A 22,675-nucleotide genomic window follows, 5' to 3' on the forward strand; every position below is an offset into this window, starting at 1 on the left:
AGAATGCACCTCCACAAGAGGTCAGTCACTAGCAGAGTCCCACATGGATTGATGCTGGGACCCCTTAGTTTTGGCATCAACTTCTCTGAAATCAAAGCCAACATCAAGGGCCTCTGGTTGACAAAGCTAGCAGATGACTACAAACTACATATATGTATATTCAGTGCATCATATATAGTGTATGCTAGGTTTTTCCATGACTTGCTATGGTATACCATGTAAAGTTAACATACTCAAGGCTTTAAACAAACTTTGAAACAGCACTTTGGTTTAGCACTGTGTAACAGAAAGCCCCAAAGTAAGGGAGATGGTAGCTTTCTCACTCTGTAAATAAGTCTGTTATTAGCTATTCATTTAGGTTGTGGAGCCAGGAACACAACAATGGTGATGTAACTAAATATGCAAAGGACATGAAAAATATCCACAGAAATCCACCTCCATAGCACACGGGAATGAAACCTTAACTGTGACCTGTATGATCCATGTTCAATTAACAGCATGGCTTAGCTATCCTAGGAGGAGGGAGGTGGCTCACCACTTGGGTGACATGTAATGGGAGCATTGGATGATACAGCCATGAAGCATTGGTGTAGTGCACATTATCCTCTAAGCTTGGTTAGTGTGTACATATCAGCCTGGAGACAAAAGCATGTGTGTGTGTGTGTGTGTGTGTGTGTGTGTGTGTGTAGATATGCACACTTTCCTGAGGTGACAGGCAACGTTGAGTGCTCAAGGCAGCTTTTGAGAAGAACCAGCACCAGGGGTAGGCCATTCACTGGGGAATAAGTGGGCAAATGGAGCTCGTCAGGCAGGAAAAAAAAAAAGGGCCACATGGCCCTTGCTTAGCCAAGGATGCTATGCTCTCACCCCACAAAACAAAAGGGCTAATTGGGAGGCAGTGGAGCCATAAGTTAGGGGACCTGTGGAGGTCGTTATGGGATAAACAAATATTTACAGTAGGAAAACAAAAAAATGCATACAGATCAAATTAAAGAGTGGACCATCACAGATACAGCTGTAATGATTTCATGAATACATCTTAAAAGGATGGCCTAAACTAAATGAGGTTTATGCCATGATACTTCTGAAGACTAGCCATAGTTATCAGAGATTGGCATGTACTCTTAGGGGGTCAAGAGACACTACCCTTCCACAAGGCGATTCTATAATGCTAATAAAGTTGTATCACACTCATGCTGGTTGGTCCAGAAAGAAAGGTTTAGCCAGATCATATGTATGGTGGCTTGGCATATATAAAGATGTGGAAAAGACAAAGATATGTAACAAATGTCAAGAAAACAGTAAATCACCACTGAAAACACTTCTATACCTCCTAGGAAAGGTCTGAGAAGCCATGAGTTAGACAACAGAATGACTATATGGGTCCACTTACTGAAAAACAAGTTTTTGGTATTGAAAGACCGTTACTTAAAGTGGATAGATATGTATGTCATGAATTGTGTGGCTATAATGCAGAACACAGGACCGTGGCAGTATGTATGCATAGTGCTCAAAATGTTAATGCCTAGTTTGACAGCTACCTACTACAGTCCTAACATTTTAAACATTGCAGACAGTTAAAAAAACACTGATCCATCATCTAAAGTGCTCGATTTTGCAGAACAACTAAGATTTGCCTCATACTTTTGATGCATTCCTCGTAAAATGTTAGCTTTTCTGGTAAACCACTGAAAACTGCAGTCTGCCAGTAATGTCGCACATTACCGTTTTACACTTATTGTTGATTTTGTTTCAGAAAGTGCATGTTGATGCAAAACTGTTTTTCTATTAACTTTTTAACGTCTCTGATTTTTGGCCTGTCCCATCTAATCATACTTCTTACTGTTTAGAAAATGCATGTTGATTCAAAACCTGCTGTTCTTTTTAACTACATAAAGGCCTTGACTGTGTCTCTTAATATTATTGCCGTGTCCCAAGTAATTTGTTTGATTTTCTGATAAATCACAGAGGATTAGAGTCAATGCATAGTGATGTAAAACATGTTGTTCTGTTAACTTTTCAAGTGAATTAAACAATAAAAATAAAAGAAGCTTCACTGATACTGAAGACTGGCCTTTGTACTGAAGTAACAGAATCCAGCACTGCATTCATGGCTGCAGCTTCGTCCAGTGCTCTCCATTATCCCCAATTGTGTTAGCCCATATGCAACTAATGAAAACCCAAGACAGAGTTTTAATATAATTGGTGCTCCGTACATGCTAGTATCTGACAATGGCTCTTCTTTTACCAGTATGGGATATGAAAACTTTATGATGAGAAATGGTCTATGTCATGCATCTATTTTACCAGTTCATGTTTCATATAATGGCCTAGAAGAAAGGTCAGCATTGCACGCACTGGAAGTGATGAAGGAAGTAAAAGGTGTGACTGTATGTAATGGTGGTTCTTCAGCTGTGGAACAACTCGATAAATAAGTTTGTAGCAGGCAGTAATAGTAATGTCACAGTGGCAGAGATCCAGGTTTAATTTATTTCTGTCAACCATGAAAATAAAATTCCTGCTGCTCACTTAGCACACTGGGATAAAGCTCCGACTATGGTCAAACTGATCCGGGTTCAACTAACCACTAAGGCAACTGACAGAGTGGCAGGGTGGGATGGGCGTTCATCAATGACACTGCCTAAGGGGAGAAGTGGTCCAAAGAGGAGAGTTGCCCTTGAATGAAGTCGACAAAACCAAAAAAAAAAAAAACATGAAAGTAAAAATTCTAAGAAAACAGTGGGCTCAGAAAGACATTTCAATATATACAAAGAGCTGAGAAGTTTGGCACTTTAACATCCTAAATGAATTAGAGTTAATGAGACCAATTTGAAACCTGTAATTTACACTGTGAACAACAGTCATGGTTCTTCTGTGATGAGTCATACTAATCACATTAGAACACGATAGAAAATAAAATTCACTAAGAGAAAACCAATCTGGGAACCTGGAAATTAGATGTGAGGTTCCTTGAGTAATGCACGGGTTTTTAACCCTCTGTTTCCGGAGACATCTGATATACTTGCGGAAGTTGCAGACAAGAAACTGTGGAAAGTGTAGACCATAATAGCCCCTTGTATGAGCCTGTGATGAATGGAGACGGGCATTCTTCACATAATGAAATATGCTTGTTAACACTGCAGATATTCTATTTAAAAGTGGCACTCTCTACTCCAGTAAAAAAGACTAATTCAAACAGTGGTGAAACCTCTTTACTGCAAAGAAGCAACAACATATTCTTATTCAGCTGAAGTCTTTGTGATGTATTCACACCTTCATGATTAAAAAAAAACACTGAAAACCTTGAAATGAAAGTCTACTGCCTTGCAACTTGCACAAGTTGTATGGTGCCATGCATGGAGGCAAATACAGTTTCTGTGAAGGTGGTTCTTATGATAAGAAAGGGTGGGGTGGGTGTAGTATATTGCAGTTTTCTAGTGTTTATACTTCGTTGGTATATCTGCTCACAGCTGTGAAGTACATGTAATTAGAGCCAGTCTCAAGCGTGTTTGAGTTTTCCCCCATTTCCTGTCTCTGTACTGTGTATGTGTGAACTATATACAGAGTTTTATTTATTTATAATTTAATAATTAATTTAATTTAATATAATGTTTTATTTATTTATGTACTGCTGTTGTCATCCTAGTACAGGGACTACTTACTGAAGCTGCTCCAAAAGGAAACTAAACAGCAAGGAAGGTTGGATGGGGAAGGGACAGAGAAACTTCCTTCACATAAAAACCATTACAAAGACTAATGCTCTCTTAGTTGCCCTTTGTACTCACCTTGTACTTTTCTGCCTTGTTCAGCTGCTTCCGGTTATTTACTCCACTGACATAAAATACATACCAGAGCACTTAACTTCTGCAAAGCATGATTTAAACAAATATATATATATGCAACAGGCTATGGCAACATGTGTGAGCAGAGTCTGAGGTGACAGCCCAAGCTGGTGTATAAAGGATAACATATAAAGAGTTTGAATTACATTTAAGTGAAGAAGCTGAATGAAAGCTTCAAGCATTTTTGCAATGAATTATGTGAATTCTCAGTGCATCTCTCATGATCTGCGTGACTGGTTTCTCTGGAACTGACCTGCTAAAATGCAATGGATACCACTGAAAACATTTTTTCTTTTTGTATTTTTGACAAACCTAATGTAAGAAGAATATCAATAATGGACAACAGGTATGTAGGTACTCTAACAGGCAGGTATGAAAAGTGAGTGCAGAAAGCTACTGGTGAATGACAGGCAAATAATGTTTACAGTGTTGAAACATAGGAAATCAATACAGTTCTGATGCTGGAACTGTGCACGCACATGAAGATCAAAAGTGTGAATGCTGCATAGTATATCTCTAAGCAAACACACTCAAACAACAGCTGTATAACCAAAATGCTAATGTAGGAAGAGTAGCACAGGCAAAGTGTTAACACAGGGGACTAGCTGTATACGTTAATGCAAGATGACAAACCAGCAAGGACAGTGCTGATATCAGACAAAAAAGAACAATCTCTGTGCTGTACCGCACAGCAGATGTTAAAATAGACTGCTAGTAATGGAAAATTGTGTACCTGGATGTCATTTCACTCACTAAATGCTACCTCAGCAAGTAATGATACAGTAATAAAAAAAAGATCACAAAACCAGGTTCTTTGACAGAAATGCAGGGACTGTAACTCCTTACTGGTTCTGTCCCGATGTTCCACTGCTTTTATAACAAACTTCAGGGGCGCATAAATCCTGGGAAAATATTCCCATTTGGGTCTGAATTACTTATTTTTCAGTTCATCCATTTTTTTTACTCAGATAAGGGTAAGTACTCAGGTCCAAGAGGACCCATATCAGGATCCTGATCCTTTGGCAATTTCTGACAAGCAATACTTGGTGAATAACTCCTGCTGTGTACAACAATTCAAACAAATGTTAGAAAAATGTGTAAATGAATGTTGCTGTTTCTAAACATGCCTGCCAAAAGAGCTCTACTGACAGGCAGTAAATAGAAGTTATGTCCTTACCATAACGTTCCATGTGGAGTGTTCATCTCGCCTTTGTTCTTACACATGGGTTCGGAGCCGATCCTCGGCTCCGTGCCGGCCTCTTGCAAGCTCTGCATCGAGAAGAAGCTCGAGACAATCTAATACCCACAATCCCCCTCTGCCTTTACCTCAGATCTAGTTTGCAAGCAAACCAATCTCCAGAGAGAGCACATTCATGCTTACATCACATATGTCCAGAAAAAAGAATTTATACATAACTATATATATATAGTAAGACAAATAGACATATATATATATATATATATATATATATATATATATATATATATATGTCAACTATGTGCACAATATTTGTAGAAGCAGCAGTAGGATGATCCTGGCCAGGCATCAAAGAACGTTCTTCTTAGGGCGGGAGGGTGGGAATGTAAGAACAAAGGCGAGATGAACACTCCACATGGAACGTTATGGTAAGGACATAACTTCTATATGTGATAGTGTTCAATCTCGCCGTTTGTTCTTACACATGGGTAGCGTCCTAGCTCCTTGTTCCTGAGGAACTCACGGAAGGGCGTTCTTGAGCACAGTGGAACCAAAGGTTGCCCTGTCCCTAGAAGCCTTGTCTACCTTATAATGAGAAATGAATGTATGTGGCTTAGACCAAGTAGCAGCCGCACAAATAGCGTCCAGTGGTAGGCGGGCTGCATGAGCCAAAGATGTAGACACTGACCTTGTGGAATGTCCTTTGGGTTTGTGCAAAAGAGTTTGATTTGAAGAATCGTAGACATAGATTATACAATCCGTTAACCACTTAGAAAGAGTTCTTTTGGTAACTGCTAGTCCTTTCCTGCTATCAGCAAAAGCCACAAAGAGTTGATCAGTTTTTCTGTGATCTTTTGTTCTATCCAAGTAAAATCTTAGTTGTCTGTGAACATCTAATTTATGCAACATGTACTCCATTTTGTTGGAGTGATTTTTGAAGAAAGTGGGTAATTCAATGGACTGATTAATATTGTTAATAGAACACACTTTAGGGAGAAAAGATGAATTGGTTCGAAGAGAAACTCTGTCAGAGTGAAAGATCAAATAAGGGTGCTTGATGGAGAGAGCCTGAAGTTCAGACACTCGCCTAGCGGAAGTAATGGCTACCAAAAATAGAGTCTTGCAGGACAAAAATTTTAATGGGCAAGAAGAGGCAGGTTCAAAGGGGGGCAACATTAATTTAGATAACAAGTTTAGACTCCAAGGTGACGTAGGAGATCTGACTGGTGGTCTAATATGGAAAACCCCTTTAAGAAATGCTTTACAAAGTCTGTGAGCCATAACAGGAGCTCCACATTCTTCCACATGGAAATTTGAAATGGCTGCCAATTGAACTCTTAGTGTAGCAGGAGAAGCACCCTGATGGAATAAGTCCGTTAAAAACTCTAATATTTTATTCAAGGGAGCTGTAAAAGGATCCACTTGGTGTGTATTTGCCCAGAATACAAATCGCTTCCATTTACTAGAATATGTTTTAGTAGTGGAAGCTTTATGAGAAGCCACCAATATATCCTGAACTGCTGGCGACAAAAGATCAGACCTGGCTAAATTGGGAATTGGAGCAGCCAAGCTGCTAGATGGAGGGACAGGAGCGCGGGATGGGGAGCCCCTGATGAGTGAGTCAATAGATCTGGCTCTGGGTCCAGAATCCAGGGTCCCCGAATGCAGTGAGTCTTCAGGAAGGGAAACCAAATTTGACGAGGCCAGAATGGGGCAATGAGGATTATTGTCCTGTGTAGGTTTCTGGCTTTCTGGAGAAACTTTGGTATCAGAGGAAATGGAGGAAATGCGTACAGGAGTCCCGGGGGCCAATCGTGAACCAGTGCATCCCTGGGGACTTCCCCTGGAGGGGGTAATAGGGCAAAGTAGCTCCTGCATTTGGCGTTCATTGGAGATGCAAACAGGTCGCAGGAAGGCTGGCCCCACGTGCGAAAAATCCTTTTCGCCACTGACTGTTTTAGGGACCACTCGTGCGGTAGCAGAATTGCTCTGCTCAGCCTGTCGGCTATGACGTTGGATGACCCCGGGATGTGCGTTGCTATTAGAAAGCGACCCGTGGACTCCGCCCACTGCCAGATTCTCATGGCCTCTCTGCATAGCTGATAGGATTTGGTTCCCCTTGCTTGTTTATGTACCAGACTACAGACATGTTGTCCGTCTGAACTGCAATAGTTCCCAGAGGAAGAAGGGGAGCAAAGTGTTGCAACGCTAGAAACACTGCCCTCAACTCTAGAACATTGATGTGCAGATTGTACTCAAAATTGGTCCATTCGCCTTGGACTGTCTGTCCCTGAAAGATGCCCCCCCACCCTATCAGGGAAGCGTCCGTGGTCACCGTAACTGTGGGCGTGGGTAGCACAAACGGTCTCCCCTTGGAAAGGTTGCAAGTTTGAAGCCACCAGTTTAAATCTGTTTTGCATGTCTTTGTTATAAGAATCTCGTGTGTTAGAGGTAGTTGTTGAAACGACCATTGTGCAAACAGTAGCCATTGTAGGACTCTCATGTGCAGCCTTCCCAAGGGTATTGCAATAAGGGAGGCCGACATGAATCCCAACACCTTCAGTACCAGTTTTGCAGGAGATTTCCTTGACAAGAGTAGAAGACGTATATGAGTCTGAAGTGATAGTATCCTCTCTGGGGGAAGTCTTAGAATTAACTGACGTGTGTTTAATTCTGCTCCTATGAACAAGATATTTTGTGATGGCTGAAGTAAGGATTTTCCGAAGTTTACGGAAATCCCTAGGTGAACACACAGTTGAAGAGTAAAGTCTCTGGCCTGTAATAGTTGACACTGGGTGGTGGCAGAAAGGAGCCAGTCGTCCAGATACGGAAACACCTGGAATCCTTGGCGTCTCAAGTGAGACGCTACCACTGCCATGCATTTGGTGAAGACCCTGGGGGCTGAGGTCAGACCAAAGGGCAGGGCTCGAAATTGAAAGTGACTGGCCCCAGCCGGAAGCGCAAATGATCTCTGGATGCCCTGGCCATTTTGATGTGGTAGTATGCATCTTCTAGATCTATTGAGCACATCCAGTCGTCCTTCTGTAAGAATGGAAGGATCGATTGAAGCGTGACCATTCGGAACTTTTCTTTCCTGACGAAGGTATTGAGGTAGCTTAGGTCCAGAATGGGCCTCCAGTCCCCTGTTTTCTTTGGAACTAAAAGAACCTTGAGTAAGTCCCGAATCCTTGCTGGTCCGCTGGGACTGGTTGGATGACTCTTTTTCTAGCAGCTTTGAAATTTCTATGGCTGCTGGCTCGCAGATGGGGCGGTACATCTGGGAGTCTTTTCTTTGGGATGGGATGAGATAGAAAGGGTATGTTGTAACCTCTGGTAACCACGCTTTTACCCACTTGTCTGTAGTTATATTTTGCCAGGCCTGAGGGTATAAAGCTAGCGACCCGACTGCCTCCAGAGCAGGACAGTCGGGCCTCCTCTCAGGAGTGCTGGAAAGGTTTACCAGGGAGTGTCTCCCTGTCACCTTGATGTTGCGGACCCCCTCTGCCGCCAGGGCGGCGTCTTCCACCTCTACCCCCTCCTCTGCCTCTAGACGGGGCATCTCCCTGTGTGCCTGGGAAAGATCCTTGGGGTTTCGAAACCACATTTTTCCACCACGTTGCCCTTTGGGGTACGGTATGGTTGGGGTGGAAAAACGGACTCCGACAGCAGACAGAGTCTTTCCCTCCTGTTCACACCGGGTAAGGGTCTCCTTTACTTTGGGGCCAAAGAGAGTGGCACCGTCAAATGGGGCGTTTGTAAAGGAAGACTTGAAGGCTTCCGCAAAGGAACATAAGCGCATCCAGGATTGTCTGCGAAGAGCAATCGCTGAAGCTGCTGCCCTACTCGAACCTTCGGCTGCGTAGGATATCAGCCTCATGGACGAGTTAACAATAGATGTAAGGGTATTAAGCTGCTGTCACTTTCTCTGAGACAGCTGCATCTGTAGTACCCTGGAGGGTATCTCCCAACTCTTTGACTAGATCCCTCTGTAGGCGTGTAAAATGGGTCAAATAGTTCAGGGATCGCATGGAAAAAGCCGCTGAACTAAAAATGCGCTTCCCGTATCTATCCATCGTCCTAGAATCTTTATTAGGAGGATGGACAGATGAAGAAGACTCCGACATCTCCTTTTTCGTGGCTGCTGCCACCACCATAGCGTCCACTGGAACTCCTTTTGTTAAGTAGGACTTGTCCTGAGGTGCCGTGATGTATTTATTGGGTTTCCTTGGGACTGGTTCCACTGTGTCAGGAGCCTCCAACGCCCTTCGAGCAATTAGTTCCATTAGTTCGTCGAAGGGCGGAGTGACCCAGGAGGAAGAAGGGCGAGCACCAAATGCCTTCAGCAAAACTGACTCATCCTCAGAAGGGGGAAGGGAATGCCAGTCACCTCTCTGTTTCAGGATCTCCAATATGTCGAAAAGAGACATCTTCTGAAGGTGACTTAGGGGACCCTTCTGACTCATCTAAGTCAGTATCAGATGTCAAGGATTCTTGTGGAGAATCCAAGTGTCTCCTCTTACACAATCTTTTCCTAGGGACTTCTTCGTGGGGAGCATCCGAAGAAGCCTCGGAGGAAGAGGGGGCACCCTCCAGGGGTGGCTGAGACACTGGCGCCCGACGCTTGGATGTGGCCGTGGGTACAGAGGAGGATAACAGCCCTTTATGGGGAGGAGAGGTTGCTTCCACTGATGTGGTTGTCTGGGTAGACAACACCTTCCTCATCAGGTCGAACGCCCCCGGGTCCCGCATCGAAGAATCTCCCGGTTCCGAGGAAATGGGAAGAATCCCCGACACAGGCACCGAAGGCATCGACCCCGAGGACGGAGCCGAATCGATCCGCGCCGAGCCCCCCAAGGGGGAGAGTCGGAACCGAAACGTCGGTTCGACTCTCGGCCCCGGAACCAAGGACAGACCGTTGGCTCCGAGACTCCGGTATCGGGTCCGACGGAGTCGAGGTGAGAGGAACAGACCGAGAAAAAGACGGTTCTGGACCCGAGGGCTCCACAATCAGTAGATCAGCCTCTTCCGGCTCCAAAGACTGAACCGGTCTCGGAGGAGGAGGAATGGATGGAGACACCGGGAGGCCTTCAAGTTTCGACACCAACTGGGTGGAAACCGAAATAAGTTTGGACAGGGCCGAATGCTCCAATAACTTCTGCACCACGCGATCCACATCGATATCAGAGAGTTTGGAGGAAGAACGGGTCGAAGGAACCGAAGACGGAGCCGACCTCAATAAGGTCGAAGGAGGGAGCTCCATCACCGGTTCCAAGACTCGAGGCTCAGGAACAGATACCAGTTGAACACTCGGCCCCGAAGTCTGTGGAACCGGTGATCTAACCTTTGCTGAAGAGCTCGGAGCCGATGACTTGGGCTCCGACGTCTTCGATTCCTTAGAGGACTTTGATGCCTGGTCAGAAGCATCCAGAGCCTCCTGAAAAGAAGGTTTCAGTAAACCTCTGTCCATTAGTTTCCTGCGTCTATCTGTCATGACCCTCCCACTAAAAGAGTGACAGATGGAACAGTCCTCTTGCAAGTGGAGAGGGCCAAGGCAGTAGACAGGAACTATGGTTGTCAGTCACTGACATTTTCTGGCCACACTGACAACGCTTAAAACCTGACTTTACCTTATCAGACATTATAGAAGTAAAAGACAAGTCCAGTAATGCTAGTCAAATCCAAGAAAAATTTGTCAAATCCGAGAAAAATTGTCAAATCCGGTATAAAAGTCAAATCCTATTAAATTTAAGAAGGGTTGTAGGCCCCGAAAAATTCTAACCGATAAAACAGTTTAACGGTACCGAGAATTTATCCAGTCAACAACACAATCACACAGTATATCAGAGAAATATCAAATAGTAATAAGAAATCCAATAAAATATAACAAATAAAGTTATATCTTAGCTTTAGACGCTCGAGCTAGCTCCCAACGATGCGAACGCAGCAGCGGCAAACTAGATCTGAGGTAAAGGCAGAGGGGGATTGTGGGTATTAGATTGTCTCGAGCTTCTTCTCGATGCAGAGCTTGCAAGAGGCCGGCACGGAGCCGAGGATCGGCTCCGAACCCATGTGTAAGAACAAACGGCGAGATTGAACACTATCACATCTATTCAGTTAAGCACAACTGACTGCACTTGAGGTCTGCTTGGACAAGGCAGTCTGTAAAGATACTTTTACTTATTGTCAAAGGCAATCCCATTAGACTTCTGGTTTTGTTTTTCCTTCTTATTCCACAGATATTGTTACAGCTAGCCCCATATGTTCCTATACTCCCTCCTCTGGGCAACAATGTCTGTGGCAGTTTATTCCAACTATTTAACACCCTTTCTGTGAAAAAAAAAATCACTACACATCACTCCTTTTACTACTTTTCCCAGCCTCGTGTGACTCCTAAGGTAAGCAATTTCACTATTTTTTGTATTTTATAGAATAATTTTCTATTTTGCCTTACAGAGTTTGTACATACTTATGCAAGTATGGCAAAATCAGCAAAGACACTAAAATGTTTTAAACTCATCTGGTTTAGACCAAATCAGATATTTGTATAACTTGCAGTCAGGTTGTTACTAAATGAACCAAACCAAGAAGAAACTTTGCATGGGGGGGGGGGGGGGGTGATGTTCACTTCCTGAATTATGTTAAGCACGTAGTTCATTAATAAAAATTGTGCTGTAAAATATGTGCTACAAAATAATAAAATAGAAAATAGTAGGTAGTCCACAATTTAAACGTGGAACATCCTTTACTGAACACACACAAACAAGCAAACTAGTTCAGTGTACTGAAAAGCATCAAAAAATTCCTTATTTATGTATAATCATGTCATTTGGAGCAAGGGAGTGGTTACAGAGGGTGGTTCTGTTAAGAGAATTAAAAGCATTACAATCATTCCTTTAATCAAGTCCCCCTTCCCAAAAACACCATAGTGTAATCAGAGATTGTGCCACCTAAAACTGAAACTAAAAAGCTTGAGACAAATTACAATATGAGACCAGTTTACTGACACTTTATATACGCTAACCAAATAATCCAGACTATATTAATTAGGAAACTAACAAAATCATTTGCTAATTAACAAAAAGATCTACCACTAGACATCTATCAGAATAAATATTAATACACTAAATCACTTTTAACAAAGATCGCTTTTGTATCAAATAAATACTTCATCAGGTTTGTGTGTCAATACCAAATTATAAAATGAATGAACACGTATAAATATACAAGTGAAAACCTGAGTAGGATGAAAACCAAAACTATAATTGCTAAGGTGGAAATAGAGTGACAGATGTTAAAAATAAAGCACTAATGCCACGGGGATTTGTTAAGGTGTGGCATCTAACTAGGAAAACAGTTTGAATGTGTAAGTATGCACTCAAGAGTAGAGTCCCATTTCTAAACAGATGTACCCTTATATGTGCAGCCATCAGATATACACCATGTGGACTTAAACCAGCTGAACCACATGCATTTTACACTTACAAATATGTGCGGAACAAAGTTATGTTTAATAAATTAATTAAAAACTGTCATGCAGTTAACCCTGCATGAATGCACCTAGCAATTAACAGGCCGACACAAATGGTTCTAAAGTGAAATGATACAACTAGGTGCCCCATTTGGAAGTGAAATAATGTAACTAGAAGCCCTGTTTGGAAACCAAACCTGTAAAACCAGAAGGACTGATGGAAAAATAATGTGGCTTGTGTATATAATGTTACATACATTTTAACTGTTATAACCAAAGTTTACTAAAATAGAAATATAAAAACAACTTAGTCCCAGTCAGAAAATAGGTAACTTCATCATAAAACACTTAATAAACTATCCCCTGAATTGTAAGAAGCTAACAAAGTAACCTAAAATTATTAAGAATAAAATTATCTAACATATAAAATAACATTAAATCTTCCTAATAAGTTAGTAAAAAATGTTAAGAATGATAAAAAAACAGTAAAAAATGTGAAAATATTTAACAGATAAACCATGCTAAAATATAAATAAATGCTAAATATATATATATATATATATATATATATATATATATATATATTAAACAGCACCAGTGTCAGTTATTTTCTTTATAAAACATTTACTGTGTTTGACATTAGTTTTTAACAATATTAGCCACTAATGTAATCATTAATCAGTCCCATATCAGTCCTTTAGACAGTGGGGCAGCTTTCTGAGTTCTAGTATGCTTTTTATGGAGCAATAAAATGTTGTTGCTGTTACTAAATACATTTCACAGTCAATAGCTTCTGTGTCACCTTCCTAACCCTTATCAACAGATAACTTATTTTGTATCTTACTGGGGGAAGTTGTAAATCTGTAAAGATGGACATCAGAATATTACGGCCTTGGGAATCAAATCTCAGGAAAACAAAAGCTGTGCAGGATAACTTGTCTAAACAGAACATCTTTAAGAGATCTAACGTTGCAATCCTCACTGTTGTGTTATCCTCACAAAGAGGATTCTAAGCCTTAAACACTTGTCCTACATGGATAGACTCAAACAAACTCCAACTATTCTCTGTCTCATATCGCCTACTTAGAGGCGATCTCGGCTTGACTTACAAAGCCATGTCTGACTCAGCTCTGTTAGAAATACTACATCTAAAGAAATTCCAATCCCTCCATGCTACATGCCCCAGAGACTTCAACCTCATTACCACAATCAACAGAACAAGCTGGAGGGACAGGTTCATAACCCAGAGGCTGCCCATGCTATGGAAAAGATTTCCCGTACATGTCAAGTGGAGCACTTCACTGGCCCTCTTCCAGAGAGATCTTGATGAGTGGATGGGGAATAGAAAATTCACCCCGGGGTTCGCTCCAGTGGCTCTACTCGACAGAGGCACTGGGAACTAAGGTCGGGTGGCACGATACCAGGGTAACCCTATGGGCTAGGCTTGTAAAGGCTCCAGGGCCATTAGCCTAGTACACACCTATGAACCTGTTACTTATTTTGTATCTTACTGAGGGAAGTTGTAAATCTATAAAGATGGACATCAAAATATTATAGCCTCGGGAAACAAATCTCAGGAAAACAACAACTGCATAAGATAACTTGTCACAACAGAACATCTTTTAGAGACAAGAGAGACATTCACCTTTGTTAACTAGTTGTCAGCTCATGCCGCCCCTAGTGGTACATAATATAGCTGGTGTTACACCATGAAATGTTCTGTTCTTCTAGATGTGATCTCTTTGGGAAGCAAGAATGAGATAACCAAAATCTTGGATATTCCAATCAAATAATGTGTTTGTGACATTAGTTAATACCAAGATTTTCTGCTCATTTTTATTAAATATTTGATTAAAGCAGGATGAATCATAAAACTTTCTGGTAGCCTCTTCTGTCTTGAGCCAGATCTTATACTTTATATTTTACTGTCATTTTATCTAGTCATTCTTTTTATTTTTAATTTCTTTTAATATATTTATGTTTCACTGTAGCATGCAATTATTACTACTGGATAACATGTCATTTATATTCTCACTACTTGATGTTGATAGCTTTTCTCTGCAGATCATTCTGTAAACGGGCTCTACTCAGCAGAGCCAACCCAGTCATCAAATGCCCACACATGTGACAACTAATAAGCATAAACTGTTTAAAGTGACTTATATACATAATTACAGAAGGTACGCAAAGAATAACTACAAGGGAGGAGGGGACAAAATCAGTACTCCTACAATAGTTTCAGTCAGTGAGTTAGTTCTATTGCTTATGATGATCATTTCACACAAGTGCAACAACTTTCGTACAAGGGAATCATGTAGCAGTATAGCACTTGGGGTAAAGTCTCACTCACTCATTCTTCATAAGAATAAAACGTGCCAGATGGCCATAACAGAACAGAACAGATGCCAGGACTCCCATTCCAGAAAATGTTCTATTTCTGTACTAAATAAAACCCCATGCTATGATCCATACAGCTTTGATCCAGTAGGAGATCCAGGTGCTACAACAGCTGTTCAGGAGAGGTGGGGGTAGAGCAGTGTGTGTACAATACCAGCTTACCCATCATAGTGGGAGGGGTGGAAGTGTTGCAGTCCCCTGCTGCCATGATTCCTAGTGGAAGCAGGGGATGTTGTGGCACCCGTACAGATCAGAGCATGGGCATGGCCTCAGCAAACGGTATTTGAGCACTTTGCCCAGGCTTAGGAGCATAGACAGTAAATGCATGTGCAGGTTGACCAGTACACTGTCTGCCCCATTTCAGTTTTTACAGTGGCAAGCACACTTGGAATGCTAAGAGAGTGTTAGGCCAGAGAAACCAACCAGCTGGCTCTTACCCCTTACTGCCAGTATCATTGACCAGTACAGGACAACAGTTACTTAAAGTATGCAGACATAACACATACTTCTAACTTTCTGGAATGCAAATGTGAGATATGCTTACTTATGGCCAGTAATGAACACCATTTAAATGTACTAATTATAACCTTACAAGCTCCTCACTAACCCTAATCCTAAAACTCTGTCCCTAACACTAAAACACTACCCTTAATCCTAAAATTCTACCCAACCCTAAAACTTCGTCCTTAACTGTAACTTTAAAACTATGTTCCTAACCCCAAACTTAAAATAACCCTCCCTTCTTAACCCCAAATAGCCCCTTCTAACTCTAAACCTAAAACTACAACTACTAGCCCTAAAAGTCTAACCTAAACTCAAAAAAATAACTTAAAAACACAGTAAAGTGAAATGCCTACCTACAATTCATGCCTCCCATTTTACCTCTGAAACACCACACCGTTCAATTTCTTTGTGTAACTTAAAGTTATTCTACTACTGCAAAACCTCTAGTTCAGTGCTATAAGTAAAAATAGCCCCAGAGTATAGTTACAAGGCTGATGGGGTGAGGTCCAATGCAAAAAAAAAAAAAAAAAACAATGTGACAGAAAAAAAAAGACCAAAAGACTGGGTATGGAGATGGATAATTACTGTCAGACATGCATGAGGGTGGGGAAGGGAATACTGAAAATCACAACTTCACATATGTCCTGAGAAGGAAGCCTTCTAAAGAAATTAGCCAAATTAACATTTTGAGGGACAGAAGTGTGATGATTTCTGTTAAAGCAACATATAGTGCTATTCAGTTATATAGATTGTTTTCTAACTAGTTGCCTTTATTTTTTGAATGAAAAGAGAAATAAGTCTTATTTCCAATATCCTATGACTGGCGTAATCATCAGGAAGTGTGTTAACTAGATTTAGGTCTTCAGCAAAGATCCAATACTAGAGTTGAAGGATACAGTAAGAAGACCAGTGTACCAAAGGGAAAAAGACTCTCCAGAAAAGCAATAAAGTTTGCCATATTGTTTACTTGTAATCCATTCCTGTAATCCCAATGAGTTGAGTACTGCTGAATGACAGAGTACACCATAAGAACATAGCACCCCAGAAGGGCAATGTACACTGCCACAGAGTTCACCTGTGATCCATCCCTGCAGCCCGACTACTTATGTGTAGAGCTGCAAATCACTGTACACCAGAAGGACACAGCCTCTCTAGAAAGGCAATACAACTGTTATGCATTTCACCTGTGATCCTACTACATCTGGCCAGCAACTTTCAGTCTGCTTCACCTGTCCTAACAGACACTTTCTCCAAATGGAAAACTGGGTAATGTGGAATAATCATTAAAGGCCTGCACCACACAATTTCCTTCTTGTTCCCTGAATGTCCAAACTTGACAGAAAAAAACTGTGCATTTTGGAGATATGAGTGTGTAAAGATTTGGAAAGGTGAGGCTGGAACATGGAACTCTGCTCTACTGCTAAATCTGAAATACTAACAGCTGAAGTTAAGCAGTGACTTAAATGTGGGGTTTAAACTAAGGTTCTCTTGGACAGTTGGGAAATAATAATATAAGACAAACATAGTGGTTTCATCTTCAACAGAACGCTATTAGAGGAAAAGGACAAGCCTACAAAAGTTTGGAAAATGCATCTGTTTTCTATGTCTTTCAGGTCACAAACAACACACACATCACTATCATTCTGTTCATTCCCTCTGCAGCTAGAATTCAAAAACTGCCTTTCTTCTGCTAAGCACTGTTTGGCACATAAACTATTGTATAAGCCAAATGTGTCCTTAATAAGCTAATATAATTTCTTGCAGAGATCACCAAAGTCGCCTTACAAAACCCACAGTATATCTTTGACAACCCAAAAACTGCTAACATATGGTCATTCTAAATTTGTGTAGCCATGGTCGGCCTTAGAAATTGCAAAACCCAGTTTGGAACATTTTACTGGGACTCTTCCCAGCAGACCATGATCCCCCCTCCACCCACTGGCTTCCTAAATGTAAGATTATTTCATATACAGTATCAGGAATATAAGCATGTTTTGACTCATCACAGTCTCCAGGTCTTACCTCCCACGTCTAATGCTCTTAGGTGCCAAGAAGTGCAAGACGAATGAATCAGTGAGGATAGGCATGATGGCTGTGGAGAGATTGGGGGGAGTGGGGTAAGGAAAAAAAGCATGAAAAATTTCTCAACTCTGTTAAATTGGAGCTGCCAGGTAAGATGAAAATAAGATCCTATTAACCCCTTTCTTCCTTCATGGGCTTTCAATCAGCTCCTGCATAATCTATGAACTGTTGGACACCCTTGCCCTGTTAATTATCATACCTTGTTACAGTGTGCTTGTTTCCTCAGAACCACATAATTATTGAACTTCTCTGAACAATAGTAATAATAATCATCATAGTCATCCTCTTCAGCCTCTCCATTGAAAAAACACTGCTCACACATTAGCCCGGTTTTAATTATTTCTGACAATGTTTAATTATTTAACTGTTGTTAAACTGGGTAAGTGGACTAATGCCTGCAGATAATTTTCAGATGTATCTCAAGCCACAAAGGCTACATTAAAGATAACTTGCAGGGATAATTTAAAGTAGCCATTAAAATATTTTGTTTTGCTATGTGGGAGGAAATCAGAATGCCTTAACTCATTCACAGCTAGCCTGAGTGGAATTTCACACCTCCTGACACCTGAAGAGTTCCTGCCTGGTCAGCTTTCTCCTGAGCTAAAATTCTGAGACTGTACTTTTTTAACCTAGCTGTAAAGCATTCTTTCAGCTGTTCCCGTTAGGGGTCGCCACAGCAGATCATCTGTTTCCATTTCTTCCTGTCCTCTGCATCATGCTCTTTCACACCAACCACCTGCACATCCTCTCACCACATCCATAAACCTTATTTTAGGCCTTCCTCTTTTCATATTACCTGGCAGCTCCATCCTTAGCATCCTTTTCCCAATATACTCAGCATTCCTCCTCAGCACATGTCCAAACCAATGCAATCTCGCCTCTCTTGCTTTGTCTCCAAACTATCCAACCTGAGCTGACCCTCTAATATACTGATTCCTAATCCTGTCCATCCTACCCAGTGCAAATCTTATCTTCTTTAACTTTTCCACATCCAGCTCTGACTCTTGCCTTTTTGTCAATGCCACCGTCTCCAACCTATATAACACAGCTGGTCTCACTACCCTCTTGTAGACCTTCCCTTTCACTCTTACTTGTACCCGTCTGTCACAAATTACTCCTGACACTCTTCTCCACCTATTCCACCCTGCCTGTACTCTCTACACTCACATTACTCTGAACAGTTGATCCCAAGTACTTAAACTCATCCACCTTTACCAACTCTACTCCCTGCATTCTCACCATTCCTCTACCCTCACTCTCATTTACACACATATATTCTGTTTTAGCCTTGCTGACCTTCATTCCTCTCCTCTCTAAAGCACATCTCCACCTCTCCAGGGTCTCCTCAATCTGGTCCCTACTCTCACTACATATCACAATGTCATCTGCAAAGATCATAGTCCACGGGGCCTCCTATCTGATCTCATCTGTCAACCTATCCATCACCAGTGCAAACAAGAAAGGGCTCAGAGCTGATCCTTGATGTAATCCCACCTCCACCTTAATGTATCTGTCACTCCCACCGCAGTCCCCACCAATGTCACACTACCCTCGTACATATCCTGTACCACTCTTACATACTTCTCTGACACTCTTGACTTCCTCATACAATAACCACAACTCCTCTCTAGGCACCCTGTCATATGCTTTCTCTAAGTCCACGAAGACACAATGCAACTCCTTCTGACCTACTCTGTATTTTTCCAACAACACTCTCAGAGTAAACATTGCATCTGTAGTGCTCCTTCCTGGCATGAAACCATACTGTTGATCACTAACCATCACCTCCCTTCTTAACCTAGCTTCCACTACTCTTTCGCATAACTTCAAGCTATGACTGATCACTTTTATCCCTCTGTAGTTACTGCAGCTCTGCACATCACCCTTATTTTTAAAGATGGGTACAAACACTTTTTCTCCACTCCTCAGGCATCCTCTGACTTTCCAAAATTTCATTAAACAATCTGGTTAAAAATTCCACTGCCATTTCTCCTAGGCACCTCCATACTTCTACTGGTATGTCATCTGGGCCAACAGCCTTTCCATTTTTCATCCTCTTCATAGTTGTCCTTATTTCCTCCTTGTTAATCTGTTTCACTTCCTGATTCACTATCCCCACATCATCCAACCTTCTCTCTCTCTTATTCTCTTCATTCATCAGCCCTTCAAAGTACTCTTTCCATCTACTCAACACACTCTCCTCACTTGTATGTTTCCCTCACTATCATTTATCACCCTTACCTGCTGCACATCTTTCCCAGCTCTGTCCCTCTGTCAGGCCAATTGGTACAGGTCCTTTTCTCCCTCTTTAGTGTCCAATCTCTCATACAACTCTACATATGCCTTATCCTTCGCCACCACTCTCTTTGCTATGTGCCTCATCTCCTTATACTCATGTCTACTTTCTTCATCTCTTTGACAATCCCACTTCTTTGCCAGCCTCTTCCTCTGTATACTCTCCTGTACTTCCTCATTCCACCACCAGGTCTCCTTGTCCTCCTTCCTCTGTCCAGATGTCACACCAGGCACCTTTCTAGCCATCTCTCTTACTAGCTCTGCTGTAGTTACCCAGCTATTTGGTAACTCTTCACTGCCTCCCAGTGCCTGTCTTAACTCTTCCCTGAACTCCACCTCACAATCACCCTTTTTAACTTCCACCATTTAATCCTTGGCACTGCTTTCACACTCCTCCTCCTCCTCTTGATCACCAGCGTCATCCTACAGACCACCATTCTATGCTGCTTAGCTACACTTTCCCCTGTCACCACTTAAGTGTCTCCAAACTCCTTCAGACTGGCCCTCCTACATAGGATATAATCCACCTGCGTGCATCTTCTTCCACTCTTGTACATCACCCTATGCTCCTCCCTCTTCTTAAAATATGTATTCACAACAGCCATGTCCATCCTTTTTGCAAAATCCACAATCATCTGACCTGCATTCCTCTCCTTAACACCATACCTACCCATCACTTCCTCATCCCCTTTGTTCACTTCACCAACATGCCCATTGAAGTCCGCTCCAATCACTAGTCTCTCATCCTTGGGTACACTCACCACCACTTCATCCAACTCACTCCAAAATGTTTCTTTCTCATCCATCGCACGCCCAACTTGTGGAGCATATGCACCAACAACATTCATCATTACACCATCAATTTCAAGCTTCATAAACATCACTCTATTAGACACTCTCTTCACCTCCAAAACACTCTTGGCATACTGTTCCTTTAGGATAACCCCCACTCCATTTCTCCTGCCATCCACACGATGATAGAACAATTTGAACCTGCCTCCTATACACCTGACTTTACTTCCCTTCCATCTGGTCTCTTGAACGCACAATATATTAACCTTCCTTCTCTCCATCATATCAGCTAGCTCTCTCCCTATAGCAGTCATACTGCCAACATTCAAAGTTCCTACCCTCACTACTACACTCCTAACCTTCCTCCTCTCTTCCTGCCTTTGGGCATGCCTTCCCCCTCATCTTCTCCTTCGGCCAGCAGTAGCCCAATTTCCACCAGCACCCTGTTGGCTAACAGTACTGGTGGTGATCGTTGTTAACCCGGGCCCTCAACCGATCCGGTATGGAAATATGAAATGTTCTCTGCATAAGTCATTCGGCAGAGGTTTTACACTGGATGCCCTTCCTGACGCAACCCTCCTCATTTATCCGGGCTTGGGACCGGCACAAAGAAATGCACTAGCTTGTGCATCCCCAGTGGCTGGGTTACATACATACACATACACACACATGCATACCTATGCATAACACTTAAGAAGTGACAAGAAGAAATAAACTAAATAACAAAACAACTTCTCGGACTAGCAGAAAAAAAAATACTGAGCCAAACCGGTATTGTGAAAATGAACAACAGTAGTGCTATGCATTTTAAAATCTATAACAGCCAATAAAAAACAATAGCTACCAATGAGAAACAAATGTGCAAATTATGTAATAAGAAACAACACTTAAGCCAATAACAGGCAAGAGCAGCATCACTAAGGGCGGAGTCATATATTCCATCTCAGTGTGCACCTGATATTCAGGTTTTCATTAACAGCAGGAGACAACTCAGCATTTAATAAAATTTGCCACTTTAATTCTCGTACCTCAAGCAAAGTCTCAGTGTCTCCAAAAAACAGTCTAATTGTTCAAGCACTATAAACTGAAAGCTGAGGAAACCATTACAAAAACTACTGTTTGCCTAAGGCATTTCTTTGACAGTTGGACCAAATTGCAGCACAGTGCTCTTTAATTCTGTCAGACAATTTCCTGCATTTTTTTTCCCCACATAAAAGAAATGGCAGGTGACACAAATACCTGCACAGACCACATTCCTAGAGTATCAATCAAAATATTTCTTAAAAACAACTTTGTAGTTACAGTGTTTGAAAACAAATTCCTTTCCAGTGTAAATATACTTACAAACCACACAACTCCCACATTCAAATATGCCAGGAGGCTTGTTTTCAGTCACTTTATTCATGATGAACGATTTATCATTTTTTTCCAAAGAACTTTGCAAAGTTCTGGTTCTTTTGTAAGAGAAACTTGGGCTATTTTCCCAAAGCTAAAGCTAAATCACCGTTGCTTGTTACAATGTTCCAATTTTTGAAAAAAGAAGTTATGTACTCACCATAACGTTCCATGTTTGTAGTCCATCTCGCCCTTCATTCTTACACATGGGTTTGGCGCCGACTCGGCTGATTACAAAGCTCAAAGTCTCTGAGTTTGCTCGTGGCAAGATAGGTATCCCATAGTGCACTAGTAATAATCCCCAGATCTTGTTTGCTGTTAACTATAAAAGTGGTAGAAAAATTTTCCACAAGGAGCAACAAGATGAAAGGTCTCCGCTCTACAAAAAAAAAAAAAAAAAAAAAAACAATGCTACCTTGTCTCCAGATCTTCCAAGTATACATGGATGGGGGATAGGAGGGTGATGTCGTAAGAATGAAGGGCAAGATGGACTACAGACATGGAACATTATGGTGAGTACATAACTTCTTTATGTTCTGTAGTCCTATCTCACCTTCATTCTTACACATGGGACAGCGTCCCTAGCACCTTTTCCTCGGGTGGCTCACGGGAATATACACTCATAAGAACTGTGGAACCAAAGGAGGCTCTACCCCTAGAGGCCAAATCCAGTTTGTAATGAGTAATAAAGGTATGAGGGGT

General features: G+C 41.7%; 1 protein-coding gene across 3 annotated transcripts in view; it reads right to left on the reverse strand.

Annotated features, from left to right (window-relative positions):
• SLC26A11 (solute carrier family 26 member 11) overlaps positions 1-22,675 on the reverse strand; it is a 1,037,522-nt gene that overhangs the window by 82,709 nt on the left and 932,138 nt on the right. The window lies entirely within an intron of this gene.

This window comes from Protopterus annectens, chromosome 4.part0 (assembly GCF_019279795.1).
Source record: "Protopterus annectens isolate FY-2018-M chromosome 4.part0, PAN1.0, whole genome shotgun sequence".
NCBI lineage: Eukaryota > Metazoa > Chordata > Ceratodontiformes > Protopteridae > Protopterus > Protopterus annectens.